The sequence below is a fragment of the Pleurodeles waltl genome, chromosome 9, assembly GCF_031143425.1.
Source record: "Pleurodeles waltl isolate 20211129_DDA chromosome 9, aPleWal1.hap1.20221129, whole genome shotgun sequence".
In the NCBI taxonomy this organism is placed as follows: domain Eukaryota; kingdom Metazoa; phylum Chordata; class Amphibia; order Caudata; family Salamandridae; genus Pleurodeles; species Pleurodeles waltl.
This window is the reverse complement of record NC_090448.1, coordinates 312,011,410-312,030,624: the sequence shown is the minus strand read 5'-3', so window position 1 is coordinate 312,030,624 and position 19,215 is coordinate 312,011,410. Positions and strand designations below refer to the sequence as shown.

The 19,215-nt window shown below is 47.4% G+C and overlaps 1 long non-coding RNA gene across 1 annotated transcript in view; it reads right to left on the bottom strand.

The window, feature by feature from the left end:
- The window catches only part of LOC138258616 (uncharacterized), a 43,270-nt gene extending 25,922 nt beyond the window's left edge, over window positions 1-17,348 (bottom strand). The window contains exon 1 of the long non-coding RNA XR_011198457.1: window positions 17,187-17,348. This is a non-coding gene — a long non-coding RNA (uncharacterized lncRNA). The remainder of the gene's footprint in view (window positions 1-17,186) is intronic.
- Window positions 17,349-19,215: the final 1,867 nt, after the last annotated feature.

Sequence of the window (19,215 nt, the reverse complement as noted above, 5' to 3'; positions counted from 1 at the left end):
TCTAGTTCAAAGCTTTTGCTTTATTTGCTGTGGCTCCTTGCGGTTTTGGCGGTGGTTGACCTGCAGTTTGCACAGTTGCATGTTTTAGGTAAGTAAAAACAATTTTCTCCAAAGGAGTATTGTTGCCATGCATGAATGACATGTTTGTAGGGGGTGTACTAAATGCAGGATTGTGTGTGAAATTGTCCTTAGGTTTGTGCACAATGATATTTGTTTTGTCTTATTTCTAATTTGCCTTTCTTTCTTTTTTTTAGTGGGATATCATTGGTGATTGCTGTGTAGTAGCTGGTGAATCAAGCTTTTTCAGGCAAGTGAGCGGTATCGTTTTTGAGTTTATAACTCTTACTAACAAAGCTACACTTTGTTACTTGTCTTACACAGTGCTGGTTGTTGGTGGTGAATTTGTCCAGTTAATTTTAGCAGGAGAGATCATGGCTAGCCGCAGGATGACCGCTCAGCAGGTGGTTGGTATGCTTTTTGAGTCACAGTCTGATCATGACTATGAGACGGACTCTGCATCTGAGGCAGAGGAGGAAGTCAGAGATTCTGGCAGTGATGTTTCTCTTGGAGGGGAATCTTCTGATGATGAAGCCACACTCAGTGCAGATGAAGGGCCTGTTTTAGAGGAGGACATTGATGTGCCAATAGTGCAGCAACCTGGGGCTGAAAGGTTTCCCGTTATAAGACCTGATGTCTGGGTTGCCCCAAACATGGAGCAGCCAGAGTTGCCTGCCTTTACTGGTCTCCCGGGGTGTAACGCCAATACAGAGAACTTTATGCCTATCAATTTCTTTGAGTTATTCATGGATGATGTGTTTTTGGAAGAGATTGTTGAGCAGACTAATTTGTATGCGGAGCAGCATTTGAGGGACAACGCTGCTAGACTTAGGCCACACTCTAGAGCTGCCCAGTGGATTCCCACAAATTTGAGTAGTTAAAAAAGTTTTTGGGTTTGACTTTTTTGATGGGGTTGATAAGGAAGCCGTCACTGGCTTCTTATTGGTCTACTAGTCCCTTGATGGCAACAGCTATATTTCCAGCGACCATGAGTCGTAATCGGTATTTGCTTCTTCTTAGGATGCTGCATTTTGTTGACAATGCATTAGCCTTGCCACGAGATCACCCAGATTCTGACCGTCTTTTTAAGATTAGGCCTGTCCTTGATCATTTTGTAGATCGGTTTTCGGAGGTCTATGTTCCAGGCAAAGAGTTAAGTGTGGACGAGTCTTTGGTCCTCTTCAAGGGTCGTTTGGTTTTTAGGCAGTACATTCCTAGCAAAAGGGCACGATATGCAATTAAATTGTATATGCTGTCTGAAAGTAGGACAGGATATGTGTATAGTTTCCGTGTGTACACTGGTAGGGATTCCAATATTGACCCCCCTGGTTGTCCTCCCACTTTTGGAGTTACTGAGAAAATTGTGTGGGATCTTGGTAGACGACTGTTCAACAAAGGTCACCATTTGTATGTAGATAACTTCTACACTGGTGTGCAATTGTTCAAAGAATTGTTTAGAGTGGACACAGTTGCTTGTGGCACAATACGTTCTAACCGGAAAGGCTATCCAAGGGAGCTTGTCTGTAAAAAACTTGAGAGAGGACAGTGCTGTGCCTTGCGGAACGAGGAGCTGCTAGCTTTGAAATTTTCAGACAAGAGGGATGTCTACATGCTAAGTACCATCCATGATGAGAGTACTTCCCCTGTGACTGTTTGGGGCCAGGTTGCTGAAGTGCGCAAACCTGTGTGCATTTTAGATTATAATAAGCACATGGGAGGTGTAGATAGAGTTGACCAGAGGTTGGAACCTTATACTGCTATTCGTAAGTCTTACGTTTGGTATAAGAAGTTAGCACTTCACCTCTTCCACTTAGCAACCTTCAATGCTTTTATTGTGTTTAGGGATAGGTCTCCAGAGTCAAAGATGACATTTGTGAAATTTCAGGAGTCAGTGATAGAGAGCCTTATTGTGGTGGAACAGGCCAGAGTTCCTAGAGGAGCAGTGGTGGAGGATGTGGCTAGATTGAAAGATCGCCACTTTGCTGAGCACATTCCTCCCACACCCAAAAAAGACTTTCCAGCTAAGAAATGTAGAGTGTGTTTTCGAAGAGGTATCCGGAGGGAGACTCGAATGTACTGCCCAGATTGTCCTTCAAAGCCTGGGCTGTGTGTCGGTGCTTGTTTTAAGAATTACCACACCCAGAAGAATTTCTGGGAACAACCATGAGTGTAAACTCATGTCTGTTTTGTATTTTCATGTGTTTAGTTTCATGGTTAGCATTTCTGTCATGTTCTTAGTTAGAGCTTTTGTGTTTGTAGTTTTGTAATTCTTTCTACTTAGTAGGGGTTCCTCTGTTAAAAAAAAATAAAAAAATGATGCCATTGTGGGTGGAGTGGGGCTTGGCTGAGAGTGTACATATTGACTTGCTGTTGGCTACTGCAACACACTGCCAGCCAAACACCAGTCCACACACTCCCATCAGCTGGTGTGATTGTTGTATCAGGCATGTGGGCATATGTAAGTGATGGGCCCTTGAGTGGCGCTGTCTGTCGATGTGAGTGTTGTAATGTGCTGGGCCCGTGGCTGGCGGTGTGAATGGCCTTGTGTGTGTCATGTATGAAAGTTGTGTGAATGGACTGTAAAGCGGTTGGTGCCTTGTCGCGGCTTTACAGCTCACGAGCTGAGTCATTGGTTCAGTTTTTTGCCTTTCAGTTACTAACAGTGCATTTCATTTTTGTGAAAGCTCTTGTTAGTAAAATTTGATCCACTGAACCATCACTCACCCTCGTGCCAAATCCAACCAGTATGTGTGGTAAAAATGACAAAACCTGCTCCGCTGTAATCAGGCGTCGCAGCACACCTGTGACACGCTAGGTGCCTCAGGTGGGACCCCGATGATGAAGCATGCCACCAACTTGGTTGGTGGGTGAGGGGTCTTTTTCACATAACCTAACTGTGTTTCTTTTCAAAATTTTTGTGTTTGGCACATCACGGACGTATGTGGGCACATCAAAACGATACATTACAAAACTACCTGTGTTTGGGGGGGAGAGGGCACCTATGTTTTTGGTCCTGTGTGCAGCCTTCATCTAGGGAAACCTACCAAACCCAGACATTTTATAAAACTAGACACCCCAAGGAGTCCAGGGAGGTGTGGCTTGCGTGGATCCCCCAACATTTTCTTACCCAGACTCCTCTGTAAACCTCAAAATGTGCTTAAAAAAGCATATTTTCCTTACTTTTCTTCGTAGGATCACCACTGCAGCACAAAATTCCTACTCCCCAGTGTTCCCCTCAGCCTCCCAAGTAAAATGACACCTCACTTATGTGGGTCCCCAAAGCAGAGTCAGTCTAAAGATGTATAAAACAATATGTCCTTATAAACTTGCTGTGCTATCCCCTCTATCTCTACAAGTTTTGGGCCTTATTCTGTTGCAGGCACCTGGCCCACCCACACAAGTGAGGTATCATTTTTATCGGGAGACTTGGGGGAACGCTGGGTGGAAGGAAATTTGTGGCTCCACTCAGATTCCAGAACTTTCTGTCACCGAAATGTGTGGAAAATGTGTTTTTTTAGACAGAATTTGAGGTTTGCAAAGGATTCTGGGTAACAGAACCTGGTCCGAGCCACACAAGTCACCCCATCTTGGATTCCCCTAGGTCTCTAGTTTTCAGAAATGCACAGGTTTGGTAGGTTTCCCTAGGTGCCGGCTGAGCTAGAGGCCAAAATCTACAAGTAGGCACTGTTTTCAATGAAAAAATGTGATGTGTCCACGTTGCGTTTTGGGGCATATCCTGTCACGGGCGCTAGGCCTACCCACACAAGTGAGGTATCATTTTTATCGGGAGACGTGGGGGAACGCTGGGTGGAAGGAAATTCGTGGCTCCTCTCAGATTCCAGAACTTTCTGCCACAGAAATGTGAGGAACATGTGGTTTTTTAGCCAAATTTTGAGGTTTGCAAAGGATTCTGGGTAACAGAACCTGGTCCGAGCCACACAAGTCACCCCATCCTGGATTCCCCTAGGTCTCTAGTTCTCAGAAATGCACAGGTTTTGTAGGTTTCCCTAGGTGGCGGCTGAGCTACAGGCCAAAATCTACAGGTAGGCACTTAGCAAAAAACACCTCTGTTTTCCTTCACAAATTTGGATGTGTCCACGTTGCGCTTTGGGGCGTTTCCTGTCGCGGGCGCTAGGCCTACCCACACATGTGAGGTATCATTTTTATCGGGAGACGTGGGGGAACGCTGGGTGGAAGGAAATTCGTGGCTCCTCTCAGATTCCAGAACTTTCTGCCACAGAAATGTGAGGAACATGAGTTTTTTTAGCCAAATTTTGAGGTTTGCAAAGGATTCTGGGTAACAGAACCTGGTCCGAGCCACACAAGTCACCCCATCTTGGATTCCCCTAGGTCTCTAGTTTTCAGAAATGCACAGGTTTGGTAGGTTTCCCTAGGTGGCGGCTGAGCTACAGGCCAAAATCTACAGGTAGGCACTTAGCAAAAAACACCTCTGTTTTCCTTCACAAATTTGGATGTGTCCACGTTGCGCTTTGGGGCGTTTCCTGACGCGGGCGCTAGGCCTACCCACACATGTGAGGTATCATTTTTATCGTGAGACGTGGGGGAACGCTGGGTGGAAGGAAATTCGTGGCTCCTCTCAGATTCCAGAACGTTCTGCCACCGAAATGTGAGGAACATGAGTTTTTTTAGCCAAATTTTGAGGTTTGCAAAGGATTCTGGGTAACAGAACCTGGTCCGAGCCACACAAGTCACCCCATCTTGGATTCCCCTAGGTCTCTAGTTTTCAGAAATGCACAGGTTTGGTAGGTTTCCCTAGGTGGCGGCTGAGCTACAGGACAAAATCTACAGGTAGGCACTTTGCAAAAAACACCTCTGTTTTCCTTCACAAATTTGGCTGTGTCCACGTTGCGCTTTGGGGCATTTCCTGTCACGGGCGCTAGGCCTACCCACACAAGTGAGGTATCATTTTTATCGGGAGACGTGGGGGAACGCTGAGTGGAAGGAAATTCGTGGCTCCTCTCAGATTCCAGAACTTTCTGCCACAGAAATATGAGGAACATGTGTTTTTTTAGCCACATTTTGAGGTTTGCAAAGGATTCTGGGTAACAGAACCTGGTCCGAGCCACACAAGTCACCCCATCTTGGATTCCCCTAGGTCTCTAGTTTTCAGAAATGCACAGGTTTGGTAGGTTTCCCTAGGTGGCGGCTGAGCTACAGGCCAAAATCTACAGGTAGGCACTTTGCAAAAAACACCTCTGTTTTCCTTCACCAATTTGGCTGTGTCCACGTTGCGCTTTGGGGCATTTCCTGTCACGGGCGCTAGGCCTACCCACACAAGTCAGGTATCATTTTTATCGGGAGTCGTGGGGGAAAGCTGGGTGGAAGGAAATTCGTGGCTCCTCTCAGATTCCAGAACTTTCTGCCACAGAAATGTGAGGAACATGTGTTTTTTTAGCCAAATTTTGAGGTTTGCAAAGGATTCTGGGTAACAGAACCTGGTCCGAGCCACACAAATCACCCCATCTTGGATTCCCCTAGGTCTCTAGTTTTCAGAAATGCACAGGTTTGGTAGGTTTCCTTAGGTGGCGGCTGAGCTACAGGCCAAAATCTACAGGTAGGCACTTTGCAAAAAACACCTCTGTTTTCCTTCACCAATTTGGCTGTGTCCACGTTGCGCTTTGGGGCATTTCCTGTCACGGGCGCTAGGCCTACCCACACAAGTGAGGTATCATTTTTATCGAGAGACATGGGGGAACGCTGGGTGGAAGGAAATTTGTGCCGCCTCTCAGATTCCAGAACTTTCTGCCACAGAAATGTGAGGAACATGTGTTTTTTTAGCCAAATTTTGAGGTTTGCAAAGGATTCTGGGTAACAGAACCTGGTCCGAGCCACACAAGTCACCCCATCTTGGATTCCCCTAGGTCTCTAGTTTTCAGAAATGCACAGGTTTGGTAGGTTTCCCTAGGTGGCGGCTGAGCTACAGGCCAAAATCTACAGGTAGGCACTTTGCAAAAAACACCTCTGTTTTCCTTCACCAATTTGGCTATGTCCACGTTGCGCTTTGGGGCATTTCCTGTCACGGGCACTAGGCCTACCCACACAAGTGAGGTATCATTTTTATCGGGAGATGTTGGGGAACGCTGGGTGGAAGGAAATTCGGGGCTCCTCTCAGATTCCAGAACTTTCTGCCACAGAAATGTGAGGAACATGTGTTTTTTTAGCCAAATTTTGAGGTTTGCAAAGGATTCTGGGTAACAGAACCTGGTCCGAGCCACACAAGTCACCCCATCTTGGATTCCCCTAGGTCTCTAGTTTTCAGAAATGCACAGGTTTGGTAGGTTTCCCTAGGTGGCGGCTGAGCTACAGGCCAAAATCTACAGGTAGGCACTTTGCAAAAAACATGTCTGTTTTCCTTCACCAATTTGGCTGTGTCCACGTTGCGCTTTGGGGCATTTCCTGTCACGGGCGCTAGGCCTACCCACACAAGTCAGGTATCATTTTTATCGGGAGACGTGGGGGAACGCTGGGTGGAAGGAAATTCGTGGCTCCTCTCAGATTCCAGAACTTTCTGCCACAGAAATGTGAGGAACATGAGTTTTTTTAGCCAAATTTTGAGGTTTGCAAAGGATTCTGGGTAACAGAACCTGGTCCGAGCCACACAAGTCACCCCATCTTGGATTCCCCTAGGTATCTAGTTTTCAGAAATGCACAGGTTTGGTAGGTTTCCCTAGGTGGCGGCTGAGCTACAGGCCAAAATCTACAGGTAGGCACTTTGCAAAAAACACCTCTGTTTTCCTTCACCAATTTGGCTGTGTCCACGTTGCGCTTTGGGGCATTTCCTGTCACGGGCGCTAGGCCTACCCACACAAGTGAGGTATCATTTTTATCGGGAGACGTGGGGGAACGCTGGGTGGAAGGAAATTCGTGGCTCCTCTCAGATTCCAGAACTTTCTGCCACAGAAATGTGAGGAACATGTGTTTTTTTAGCCACATTTTGAGGTTTGCAAAGGATTCTGGGTAACAGAACCTGGTCCGAGCCACACAAGTCACCCCATCTTGGATTCCCCTAGGTCTCTAGTTTTCAGAAATGCACAGGTTTGGTAGGTTTCCCTAGGTGGCGGCTGAGCTACAGGCCAAAATCTACAGGTAGGCACTTTGCAAAAAACACCTCTGTTTTCCTTCTCCAATTTGGCTGTGTCCACGTTGCGCTTTGGGGCATTTCCTGTCACGGGCGCTAGGCCTACCCACACAAGTCAGGTATCATTTTTATCGGGAGACGTGGGGGAACGCTGGGTGGAAGGAAATTCGTGGCTCCTCTCAGATTCCAGAACTTTCTGCCACAGAAATGTGAGGAACATGAGTTTTTTTAGCCAAATGTTGAGGTTTGCAAAGGATTCTGGGTAACAGAACCTGGTCTGAGCCACACAAATCACAACCATCTTGGATTCCCCTAGGTCTCTAGTTTTCAGAAATGCACAGGTTTGGTAGGTTTCCCTAGGTGGCGGCTGAGCTACAGTCCAAAATCTACAGGTAGGCACTTTCGAAAAAAACACCTCTGTTTTCCTTCACCAATTTGGCTGTGTCCACGTTGCGCTTTGGGGCATTTCCTGTCACGGGCGCTAGGCCTACCCACACAAGTGAGGTATCATTTTTATCGAGAGACATGGGGGAACGCTGGGTGGAAGGAAATTCGTGCCGCCTCTCAGATTCGAGAACTTTCTGCCACAGAAATGTGAGGAACATGTGTTTTTTTAGCCAAATTTTGAGGTTTGCAAAGGATTCTGGGTAACAGAACCTGGTCCGAGCCACACAAGTCACCCCATCTTGGATTCCCCTAGGTCTCTAGTTTTCAGAAATGCACAGGTTTGGTAGGTTTCCCTAGGTGGCGGCTGAGCTACAGGCCAAAATCTACAGGTAGGCACTTTGCAAAAAACACCTCTGTTTTCCTTCACCAATTTGGCTATGTCCACGTTGCGCTTTGGGGCATTTCCTGTCACGGGCACTAGGCCTACCCACACAAGTGAGGTATCATTTTTATCGGGAGATGTTGGGGAACGCTGGGTGGAAGGAAATTCGGGGCTCCTCTCAGATTCCAGAACTTTCTGCCACAGAAATGTGAGGAACATGTGTTTTTTTAGCCAAATTTTGAGGTTTGCAAAGGATTCTGGGTAACAGAACCTGGTCCGAGCCACACAAGTCACCCCATCTTGGATTCCCCTAGGTCTCTAGTTTTCAGAAATGCACAGGTTTGGTAGGTTTCCCTAGGTGGCGGCTGAGCTACAGGCCAAAATCTACAGGTAGGCACTTTGCAAAAAACATGTCTGTTTTCCTTCACCAATTTGGCTGTGTCCACGTTGCGCTTTGGGGCATTTCCTGTCACGGGCGCTAGGCCTACCCACACAAGTCAGGTATCATTTTTATCGGGAGACGTGGGGGAACGCTGGGTGGAAGGAAATTCGTGGCTCCTCTCAGATTCCAGAACTTTCTGCCACAGAAATGTGAGGAACATGAGTTTTTTTAGCCAAATTTTGAGGTTTGCAAAGGATTCTGGGTAACAGAACCTGGTCCGAGCCACACAAGTCACCCCATCTTGGATTCCCCTAGGTCTCTAGTTTTCAGAAATGCACAGGTTTGGTAGGTTTCCCTAGGTGGCGGCTGAGCTACAGGCCAAAATCTACAGGTAGGCACTTTGCAAAAAACAACCTCTGTTTTCCTTCACCAATTTGGCTGTGTCCACGTTGCGCTTTGGGGCATTTCCTGTCACGGGCGCTAGGCCTACCCACACAAGTGAGGTATCATTTTTATCGGGAGACGTGGGGGAACGCTGGGTGGAAGGAAATTCGTGGCTCCTCTCAGATTCCAGAACTTTCTGCCACAGAAATGTGAGGAACATGTGTTTTTTTAGCCACATTTTGAGGTTTGCAAAGGATTCTGGGTAACAGAACCTGGTCCGAGCCACACAAGTCACCCCATCTTGGATTCCCCTAGGTCTCTAGTTTTCAGAAATGCACAGGTTTGGTAGGTTTCCCTAGGTGGCGGCTGAGCTACAGGCCAAAATCTACAGGTAGGCACTTTGCAAAAAACACCTCTGTTTTCCTTCTCCAATTTGGCTGTGTCCACGTTGCGCTTTGGGGCATTTCCTGTCACGGGCGCTAGGCCTACCCACACAAGTCAGGTATCATTTTTATCGGGAGACGTGGGGGAACGCTGGGTGGAAGGAAATTCGTGGCTCCTCTCAGATTCCAGAACTTTCTGCCACAGAAATGTGAGGAACATGAGTTTTTTTAGCCAAATGTTGAGGTTTGCAAAGGATTCTGGGTAACAGAACCTGGTCTGAGCCACACAAATCACAACCATCTTGGATTCCCCTAGGTCTCTAGTTTTCAGAAATGCACAGGTTTGGTAGGTTTCCCTAGGTGGCGGCTGAGCTACAGTCCAAAATCTACAGGTAGGCACTTTCGAAAAAAACACCTCTGTTTTCCTTCACCAATTTGGCTGTGTCCACGTTGCGCTTTGGGGCATTTCCTGTCACGGGCGCTAGGCCTACCCACACAAGTGAGGTATCATTTTTATCGAGAGACGTGGGGGAACGCTGGGTGGAAGGAAATTCGTGCCGCCTCTCAGATTCCAGAACTTTCTGCCACAGAAATGTGAGGAACATGTGTTTTTTTAGCCAAATTTTGAGGTTTGCAAAGGATTCTGGGTAACAGAACCTGGTCCGAGCCACACAAGTCACCCCATCTTGGATTCCCCTAGGTCTCTAGTTTTCAGAAATGCACAGGTTTGGTAGGTTTCCCTAGGTGGCGGCTGAGCTACAGGCCAAAATCTACAGGTAGGCACTTTGCAAAAAACACCTCTGTTTTCCTTCACCAATTTGGCTATGTCCACGTTGCGCTTTGGGGCATTTCCTGTCACGGGCACTAGGCCTACCCACACAAGTGAGGTATCATTTTTATCGGGAGATGTTGGGGAACGCTGGGTGGAAGGAAATTCGGGGCTCCTCTCAGATTCCAGAACTTTCTGCCACAGAAATGTGAGGAACATGTGTTTTTTTAGCCAAATTTTGAGGTTTGCAAAGGATTCTGGGTAACAGAACCTGGTCCGAGCCACACAAGTCACCCCATCTTGGATTTCCCTAGGTCTCTAGTTTTCAGAAATGCACAGGTTTGGTAGGTTTCCCTAGGTGGCGGCTGAGCTACAGGCCAAAATCTACAGGTAGGCACTTTGCAAAAAACATGTCTGTTTTCCTTCACCAATTTGGCTGTGTCCACGTTGCGCTTTGGGGCATTTCCTGTCACGGGCGCTAGGCCTACCCACACAAGTCAGGTATCATTTTTATCGGGAGACGTGGGGGAACGCTGGGTGGAAGGAAATTCGTGGCTCCTCTCAGATTCCAGAACTTTCTGCCACAGAAATGTGAGGAACATGAGTTTTTTTAGCCAAATTTTGAGGTTTGCAAAGGATTCTGGGTAACAGAACCTGGTCCGAGCCACACAAGTCACCCCATCTTGGATTCCCCAAGGTATCTAGTTTTCAGAAATGCACAGGTTTGGTAGGTTTCCCTAGGTGGCGGCTGAGCTACAGGCCAAAATCTACAGGTAGGCACTTTGCAAAAAACACCTCTGTTTTCCTTCACCAATTTGGCTGTGTCCACGTTGCGCTTTGGGGCATTTCCTGTCACGGGCGCTAGGCCTACCCACACAAGTGAGGTATCATTTTTATCGGGAGACGTGGGGGAACGCTGGGTGGAAGGAAATTCGTGGCTCCTCTCAGATTCCAGAACTTTCTGCCACAGAAATGTGAGGAACATGTGTTTTTTTAGCCAAATTTTGAGGTTTGCAAAGGATTCTAGGTAACAGAACCTGGTCCGAGCCACACAAGTCACCCCATCTTGGATTCCCCTAGGTCTCTAGTTTTCAGAAATGCACAGGTTTGGTAGGTTTCCCTAGGTGGCGGCTGAGCTACAGGCCAAAATCTACAGGTAGGCACTTTGCAAAAAACACCTCTGTTTTCCGTCTCCAATTTGGCTGTGTCCACGTTACGCTTTGGGGCATTTCCTGTCACGGGCGCTAGGCCTACCCACACAAGTCAGGTATCATTTTTATCGGGAGACGTGGGGGAATGCTGGGTGGAAGGAAATTCGTGGCTCCTCTCAGATTCCAGAACTTTCTGCCACAGAAATGTGAGGAACATGAGTTTTTTTAGCCAAATTTTGAGGTTTGCAAAGGATTCTGGGTAACAGAACCTGGTCCGAGCCACACAAATCACCCCATCTTGGATTCCCCTAGGTCTCTAGTTTTCAGAAATGCACAGGTTTGGTAGGTTTCCCTAGGTGGCGGCTGAGCTACAGTCCAAAATCTACAGGTAGGCACTTTCGAAAAAAACACCTCTGTTTTCCTTCACCAATTTGGCTGTGTCCACGTTGCGCTTTGGGGCATTTCCTGTCACGGGCGCTAGGCCTACCCACACAAGTGAGGTATCATTTTTATCGAGAGACGTGGGGGAACGCTGGGTGGAAGGAAATTCGTGCCGCCTCTCAGATTCCAGAACTTTCTGCCACAGAAATATGAGGAACATGTGTTTTTTTAGCCAAATTTTGAGGTTTGCAAAGGATTCTGGGTAACAGAACCTGGTCCGAGCCACACAAGTCACCCCATCTTGGATTCCCCTAGGTCTCTAGTTTTCAGAAATGCACAGGTTTGGTAGGTTTCCCTAGGTGGCGGCTGAGCTACAGGCCAAAATCTACAGGTAGGCACTTTGCAAAAAACACCTCTGTTTTCCTTCACCAATTTGGCTGTGTCCACGTTGCGCTTTGGGGCATTTCCTGTCACGGGCACTAGGCCTACCCACACAAGTGAGGTATCATTTTTATCGGGAGACGTGGGGCAACGCTGGGTGGAAGGAAATTCGTGGCTCCTCTCAGATTCCAGAACTTTCTGCCACAGAAATGTGAGGAACATGTGTTTTTTTAGCCACATTTTGAGGTTTGCAAAGGATTCTGGGTAACAGAACCTGGTCCGAGCCACACAAGTCACCCCATCTTGGATTCCCCTAGGTCTCTAGTTTTCAGAAATGCACAGGTTTGGTAGGTTTCCCTAGGTGGCGGCTGAGCTACAGGCCAAAATCTACAGGTAGGCACTTTGCAAAAAACACCTCTGTTTTCCTTCACCAATTTGGCTGTGTCCATGTTGCGCTTTGGGGCATTTCCTGTCACGGGCGCTAGGCCTACCCACACAAGTCAGGTATCATTTTTATCGGGAGACGTGGGGGAACGCTGGGTGGAAGGAAATTCGTGGCTCCTCTCAGATTCCAGAACTTTCTGCCACAGAAATGTGAGGAACATGTGTTTTTTTAGCCAAATTTTGAGGTTTGCAAAGGATTCTGGGTAACAGAACCTGGTCCGAGCCACACAAGTCACCCCATCTTGGATTCCCCTAGGTCTTTAGTTTTCAGAAATGCACAGGTTTGGTAGGTTTCCCTAGGTGGCGGCTGAGCTACAGGCCAAAATCTACAGGTAGGCACTTTGCAAAAAACACCTCTGTTTTCCTTCATCAATTTGGCTGTGTCCACGTTGCGCTTTGGGGCATTTCCTGTCACGGGCGCTAGGCCTACCCACACAAGTCAGGTATCATTTTTATCGGAAGACGTGGGGGAACGCTGGGTGGAAGGAAATTCGTGGCTCCTCTCAGATTCCAGAACTTTCTGCCACAGAAATGAGAGGAACATGTGTTTTTTTAGCCAAATTTTGAGGTTTGCAAAGGATTCTGGGTAACAGAACCTGGTCCGAGCCACACAAGTCACCCCATCTTGGATTCCCCTAGGTCTCTAGTTTTCAGAAATGCACAGGTTTGGTAGGTTTCCCTAGGTGGCGGCTGAGCTACAGGCCAAAATCTACAGGTAGGCACTTTGCAAAAAACACCTCTGTTTTCCTTCACCAATTTGGCTGTGTCCACGTTGCGCTTTGGGTCATTTCCTGTCACGGGCGCTAGGCCTACCCACACAAGTGAGGTATCATTTTTATCGGGAGACGTGGGGGAACGCTGGGTGGAAGGAAATTCGTGGCTCCTCTCAGATTCCAGAACTTTCTGCCACAGAAATGTGAGGAACATGTGTTTTTTTAGCCAAATTTTGAGGTTTGCAAAGGATTCTGGGTAACAGAACCTGGTCCGAGCCACACAAGTCACCCCATCTTGGATTCCCCTAGGTCTCTAGTTTTCAGAAATGCACAGGTTTGGTAGGTTTCCCTAGGTGGCGGCTGAGCTACAGGCCAAAATCTACAGGTAGGCACTTTACAAAAAACACCTCTGTTTTCCTTCACCAATTTGGCTGTGTCCACGTTGCGCTTTGGGGCATTTCCTGTCACAGGCGCTAGGCCTACCCACACAAGTCAGGTATCATTTTTATCGGGAGACGTGGGGGAACGCTGGGTGGAAGGAAATTCATGGCTCCTCTCAGATTCCAGAACTTTCTGCCACAGAAATGTGAGGAACATGAGTTTTTTTAGCCAAATTTTGAGGTTTGCAAAGGATTCTGGGTAACAGAACCGGGTCCGAGCCACACAAGTCACCCCATCTTGGATTCCCCTAGGTCTCTAGTTTTCAGAAATGCACAGGTTTGGTAGGTTTCCCTAGGTGGCGGCTGAGCTACAAGCCAAAATCTACAGGTAGGCACTTTGCAAAATTTCCTTCACAAATTTGGATGTGTCCACGTTGCGCTTTGGGACGTTTTCTGTCGCGGGCGCTAGGCCTACCCACACAAGTGAGGTATCATTTTTATCGGGAGACGTGGGGGAACGCTGGGTGGGAGGAAATTCGTGGCTCCCCTCAGATTCCAGAACTTTCTGCCACAGAAATGTGAGGAACATGTGTTTTTTTAGCCAAATTTTGAGGTTTGCAAAGGATTCTGGGTAACAGAACCTGGTCTGAGCCACACAAGTCACCCCATCTTGGATTCCCCTAGGTCTCTAGTTTTCAGAAATGCACAGGTTTGGTAGGTTTCCCTAGGTGGCGGCTGAGCTACAAGCCAAAATCTACAGGTAGGCACTTTGCAAAATTTCCTTCACAAATTTGGATGTGTCCACGTTGCGCTTTGGGACGTTTTCTGTCGCGGGCGCTAGGCCTACCCACACAAGTGAGGTATCATTTTTATCGGGAGACGTGGGGGAACGCTGGGTGGAAGGAAATTCGTGGCTCCCCTCAGATTCCAGAACTTTCTGCCACAGAAATGTGAGGAACATGTGTTTTTTTAGCCAAATTTTGAGGTTTGCAAAGGATTCTGGGTAACAGAACCTGGTCTGAGCCACACAAGTCACCCCATCTTGGATTCCCCTAGGTCTCTAGTTTTCAGAAATGCACAGGTTTGGTAGGTTTCCCTAGGTGGCGGCTGAGCTACAGGCCAAAATCTACAGGTAGGCACTTTGCTAAAAACAGCTCTGTTTTCTGTGATGTGTCCACGTTGTGTTTTGGGGCATATCCTGTCGCGGGCGCTAGGCCTACCCACACAAGTGAGGTATCATTTTTATCGGGAGACTTGGGGGAACATAGAATAGCAAAACAAGTGTTATTGCCCCTTGTCTTTCTCTACATTTTTTCCTTCCAAATGTAAGACAGTGTGTAAAAAAGACGTCTATTTGAGAAATGCCCTGTAATTCACATGCTAGTATGGGCACCCCGGAATTCAGAGATGTGCAAATAACCACTGCTTCTCAACACCTTATCTTGTGCCCATTTTGGAAATACAAAGGTTTTCTTGATAGCTATTTTTTACTCTTTATATTTCAGCAAATGAATTGCTGTATACCCGGCATAGATTGAAAACCCACTGCAGGGTGCAGGTCATTTATTGGCTCTGGGTACCTAGAGTTCTTGATGAACCTATAAGCCCTATATATCCCCGCAACCAGAAGAGTCCAGCAGACGTAACGGTATATTGCTTTTGAAAATCTGACATTGCTGGAAAAGTTACAGAGTAAAACGTAGAGAAAAATTGATGTTTTTTTCACCTCAATTTCAATATTTTTCTTTTTCAGTTGTTATTTTCTGTAGGAAACCCTTGTAGGATCTACACAAATTACCCCTTGCTGAATTCAGATTTTTGTCTACTTTTCAAAAATGTTGCGGTTTCTGGGATCCAGCGTTGGTTTCATGCCCATTTCTGTCACTGACTGGAAGGAGGCTGAAAGCACAAAAAATCGTAAAAATGGAGTATGTCCCCGTAAAATGCCAAAATTGTGTTGAAAAATTGGGTTTTCTGATTCAAGTCTGCCTGTTCCTGAAAGCTGGGAAGCTGGTGATTTTATCACCGCAAACCCTTTGTTGATGCCCTTTTAGGGAAAAAACCACAAGCCTTCTTCTGCAGCCCATTTTTCCAATTTTTTTGAAAAAAACGAAATTTTCCCTGTTTTTTGGCTAATTTCTTGGCCTCCTTCTGGGGAACCCACAAAGTCTGGGTACCTCTAGAATCCCTAGGATGTTGGAAAAAAAGGACGCAAATTTGGCGTGGGTAGCTTATGTGAACAAAAAGTTATGAGGGCCTAAGCGCGAACTGCTCCAAATAGCCAAAAAAAGGCTCGGCACAGGAGGGGGAAAAGGCCTGGCAGCGAAGGGGTTAAAAAGGCACACACATGGTGGCGTTAGGGGAGCACTAAGGGGAACAAGAAAAGTCGCACTGCATATAATGCAGCACCACTTTTCTTAAATTTGGGCCTAGAGTTAAAATATGAGTGCCACTCTCTGTGCGACATCTGGGTTTGGGAAACACACACCCAACACTCCCTATACCAGTGTCCATCTTTCCAGCTTAGAATTATAGAATGTTTACTAAAATCTGCATTCAATATTACTTAGGTGAAAATAATATTCATGATATAAATGCCCAGTGCTTAATTTGTAAAATAATGAGTACCAGTGCCCAAAGCTCTGCTCCAGCAGTGCTATGAAAAATGAGTGCAACAAATACCGAGGCTCCGAAGTGTTGAATTTACCGTAGGCCTTTTTAAAAAAATACCAAACACTGCTGCTCCTTTAACTCACTCTTGCTGGTCCCTGTGCTCTCCCGTTTTGCACACTTTTCTATCTCTCCCTTCCTTCTTCTTTCCTATTTGTGTGTTTTTCTATCTCTTGCTTACTGTCAATATCTGATGAGGGGAAAAAGTGCCGGTCCCCAAAAGTGAGTGCCAGTGGACTCCACACCACCGGCTCATTTAAGCACTAGAAATTCTGTGAATGACTAAATGGAAGAAACTATAAATGCTGATGACCATCTACCTTGATTAGCACCAGTGACAACTTCTTCCACTCTGACCACAAGTAATGCATACAGTGTTGATATTCCTGACATCTTTGAAGGGAAGTATTCCCCTGAGTCCTAAGAACGGAGATCCTTGGGATGGTTTTAGCTGATACATTGTTGCTGATAGGTGACTCGTCGGAAGAGTTGATGCCAGAGGTGAATAAGGAAGGAGTTAAGGAGTGTCAGCTGTTATTTTTAAGAATGTTAAGGATATTGTAGGCGGGCGTCGCTCGCCTCGCCTACCTTCGCGCAACACTGGCGATCGCCGAACGCCTCCTCCGGCTTCCGTCCACGTCGTCAAGGAGACGCGTGGGGGCGGAGACGACAATCGGCACCGGACTTCCGGGTTGCCGAGCGACCACAAAAGGAAGGCGCCGCGAGAGAAGAGCGCGAAAGGAAGAAGGAGCAGGAGAGACGCCCCGGATCCCCATCGAGGAGAGAGGAGAAGACGAGGAAAGATCCCGACCGGGAGGAGACACCCGTGACGGAGCAACGAGCCGTGCTGCACCGGCACTCCGTACAGACCCTGTAAAGCCGGAACGACCGAGAGGAAACGAGACAGCCTGCCACGGCCCAGGAGGGTCGTGGCTGCACAAGGTACGTGCCCTCTTCAAGGGCAGCCACCATAAGGAGGGAGAAGGGGAGGCAGAGGGGGAAGAAGTAGACGGGGGAGGACAAGGACTGGGGAGCTACCAGGGCACCTTCCCACCCGACCTCTAGCCTAAACAGAGCCTAGGACAGCCTACCCTCACAAGCTCCTAACTCCCCACTAAAAACATCACTTGTCTTAATTTTATTATCGTTCACTTCGTATCCCCTCACACCTCTCCCACACTAAACCCTAAAATTAAGAAACAAGGAAATACCGTCCCACTTACCTGCTGTGTCCTTTTTGTTCTTTCGAGAGAAATCGCGATACCCAGAGGAGGACACCTAGAGCGCCACCTAAGAGGGAGAAAAGAAAACCGTTGAAAGACCCGTAGCAATCCAACGCTCACGCAGAAGAAAAACAAGGGAAGAAAAGAAGACCTACCATTATATTTTTGTTCCACCTCTCCTGTCACTCAAATAAATCACGTAAAATCCCTGTCAAGGGTTCTTGAAATCTGCGTCTGTGTCCTCTGTAGCCCGGATCCCTCCCCCACAGTGGTGTCAGAAGTGGGATTCCGGTTCCATACGGGCATACAGAGACGATACAACTATGGAGGACAAACCCAGCCTCGAGGACATGATGAAACAACTTGCGGAAGGTCAACGCCACCTCCAGTTAGTGTGGGAAGCGCAACAAAGGGAGGCCAAGGAGGACAGAGAGGCCCTGCAAACCGCACTAAAGAGTCAGGCCACTATAATGGCCAGTAATCAACTGGTCCATGAGACTGCTCTCCAAAAACTGACCGACACAATCGCTGCCAGCAAGGTACATCCAAACGTGCCAAGTTCGGTATTACAAAAGTACCAGGAGGGAGAAGATCCCGATTCTTTTTTCACGAACTTTGAAAGAGTAGCCTCCTCAGCTCAATGGCCTGAAAATAGGTGGGGCCAATACATTGCTCCCCTCTTGACGGGCACTCTTCAATCCGCTTATCAGGCTGCCAATCCGGGTGGCACCACCCCATATTCTGAGATAAAGAAAAGTATTTTAGAGCGTGTGGGTCATGATACTGAGTATTATAGGGCCAAATTTTGCAAGGTTAAATGGGGACCCAACGAAGACCCACATACCTATTATTACCGGGTGAAGGACCTGGGACTAAAATGGCTTGGACCCGTAGGGACTGACCGTGAGGACGTTATCAAAGTCATTATCTTAGAACAGTACCTTGATTCCCTGCCTCCCAGCACCCGAAACTGGATAAGGCAGCACCCTAAAATAGACACCGAGACAGCCGTTGACCTGGCATGCGCCTACCACAGGTCTATAGATGTGAAACATCAACAACCCCGGCCCTTGGGTAAAATGCCTATAGCTCCTCCCCATTTTCCACCCAGACGAACAGCTGAAGAACCAGGACCCTCCCGGAGTATCGAGAGAAATCCCATGCAACAACCTTAGTGTTTCAGTTGTGGGGAGTGGGGTCATATCGCCCGTGGATGTCCAAAAAAACATGAGGGTGTAGAGCCGATGGAAATAGGAGTTACTCGAGGAAGAGTCCTGTGCCTGGGGAAAAGTGATGTGTCCTTCAAACACCCTCTTCGGATAAATGGACTTCCGGTCATGGCCTTGATTGACTCTGGATGTAGTCAGTCGGTAATCCATCGTAGTATAATGAGCCCTGTCAAACCTAATGACGATCATTGGGTAACGATATGTTGCATTCACGGGGACCGTGCTCAGTACCCCCTTTCGGTGGTAGAAGTAGAATGGAACACTCACCTTGACCTCCTCTCCATGGGGCTCATGGATAACTTAATAGAGGAGTGTGTCATTGGGACTGATTATCAGAGGTTTAATGAGATCCTGGATCAAACACGGAAGCGTAATCCGGTGGATGATTGGTGGGGTACTGATCCTTTCTGGGATGATTCTATATATAGCCCCCCCAAAAGGAAAAAGTTAACACGAAAAGAAAAGAGAGCAGAGAAACAGAGATTTTCAACTAAACCAGTCCGGAAGGAAGAAGAGAGATTAGTGGCCAATATAGACAGCGCCCCCATATCTTTTAGAATGAGTCAACGCGAAGATCCTACCCTAGGGAATGCCTGGAAGAATGCCAAAACCCGCCTCTACTGGAGAGGTAGGTCCCTACTTCTTGGTACACAAGGACTTGCTATATAGAGTAACCACAAACGTAAATGGGGAGAAGAGACAGCTCGTAGTTCCCGAACCGTACAGAACTCAGGTACTCTTCCTAGCCCATAACCAACCGGGGGGAGGTCATTGTGGCCGGGAGAAAACCGAGGAATACT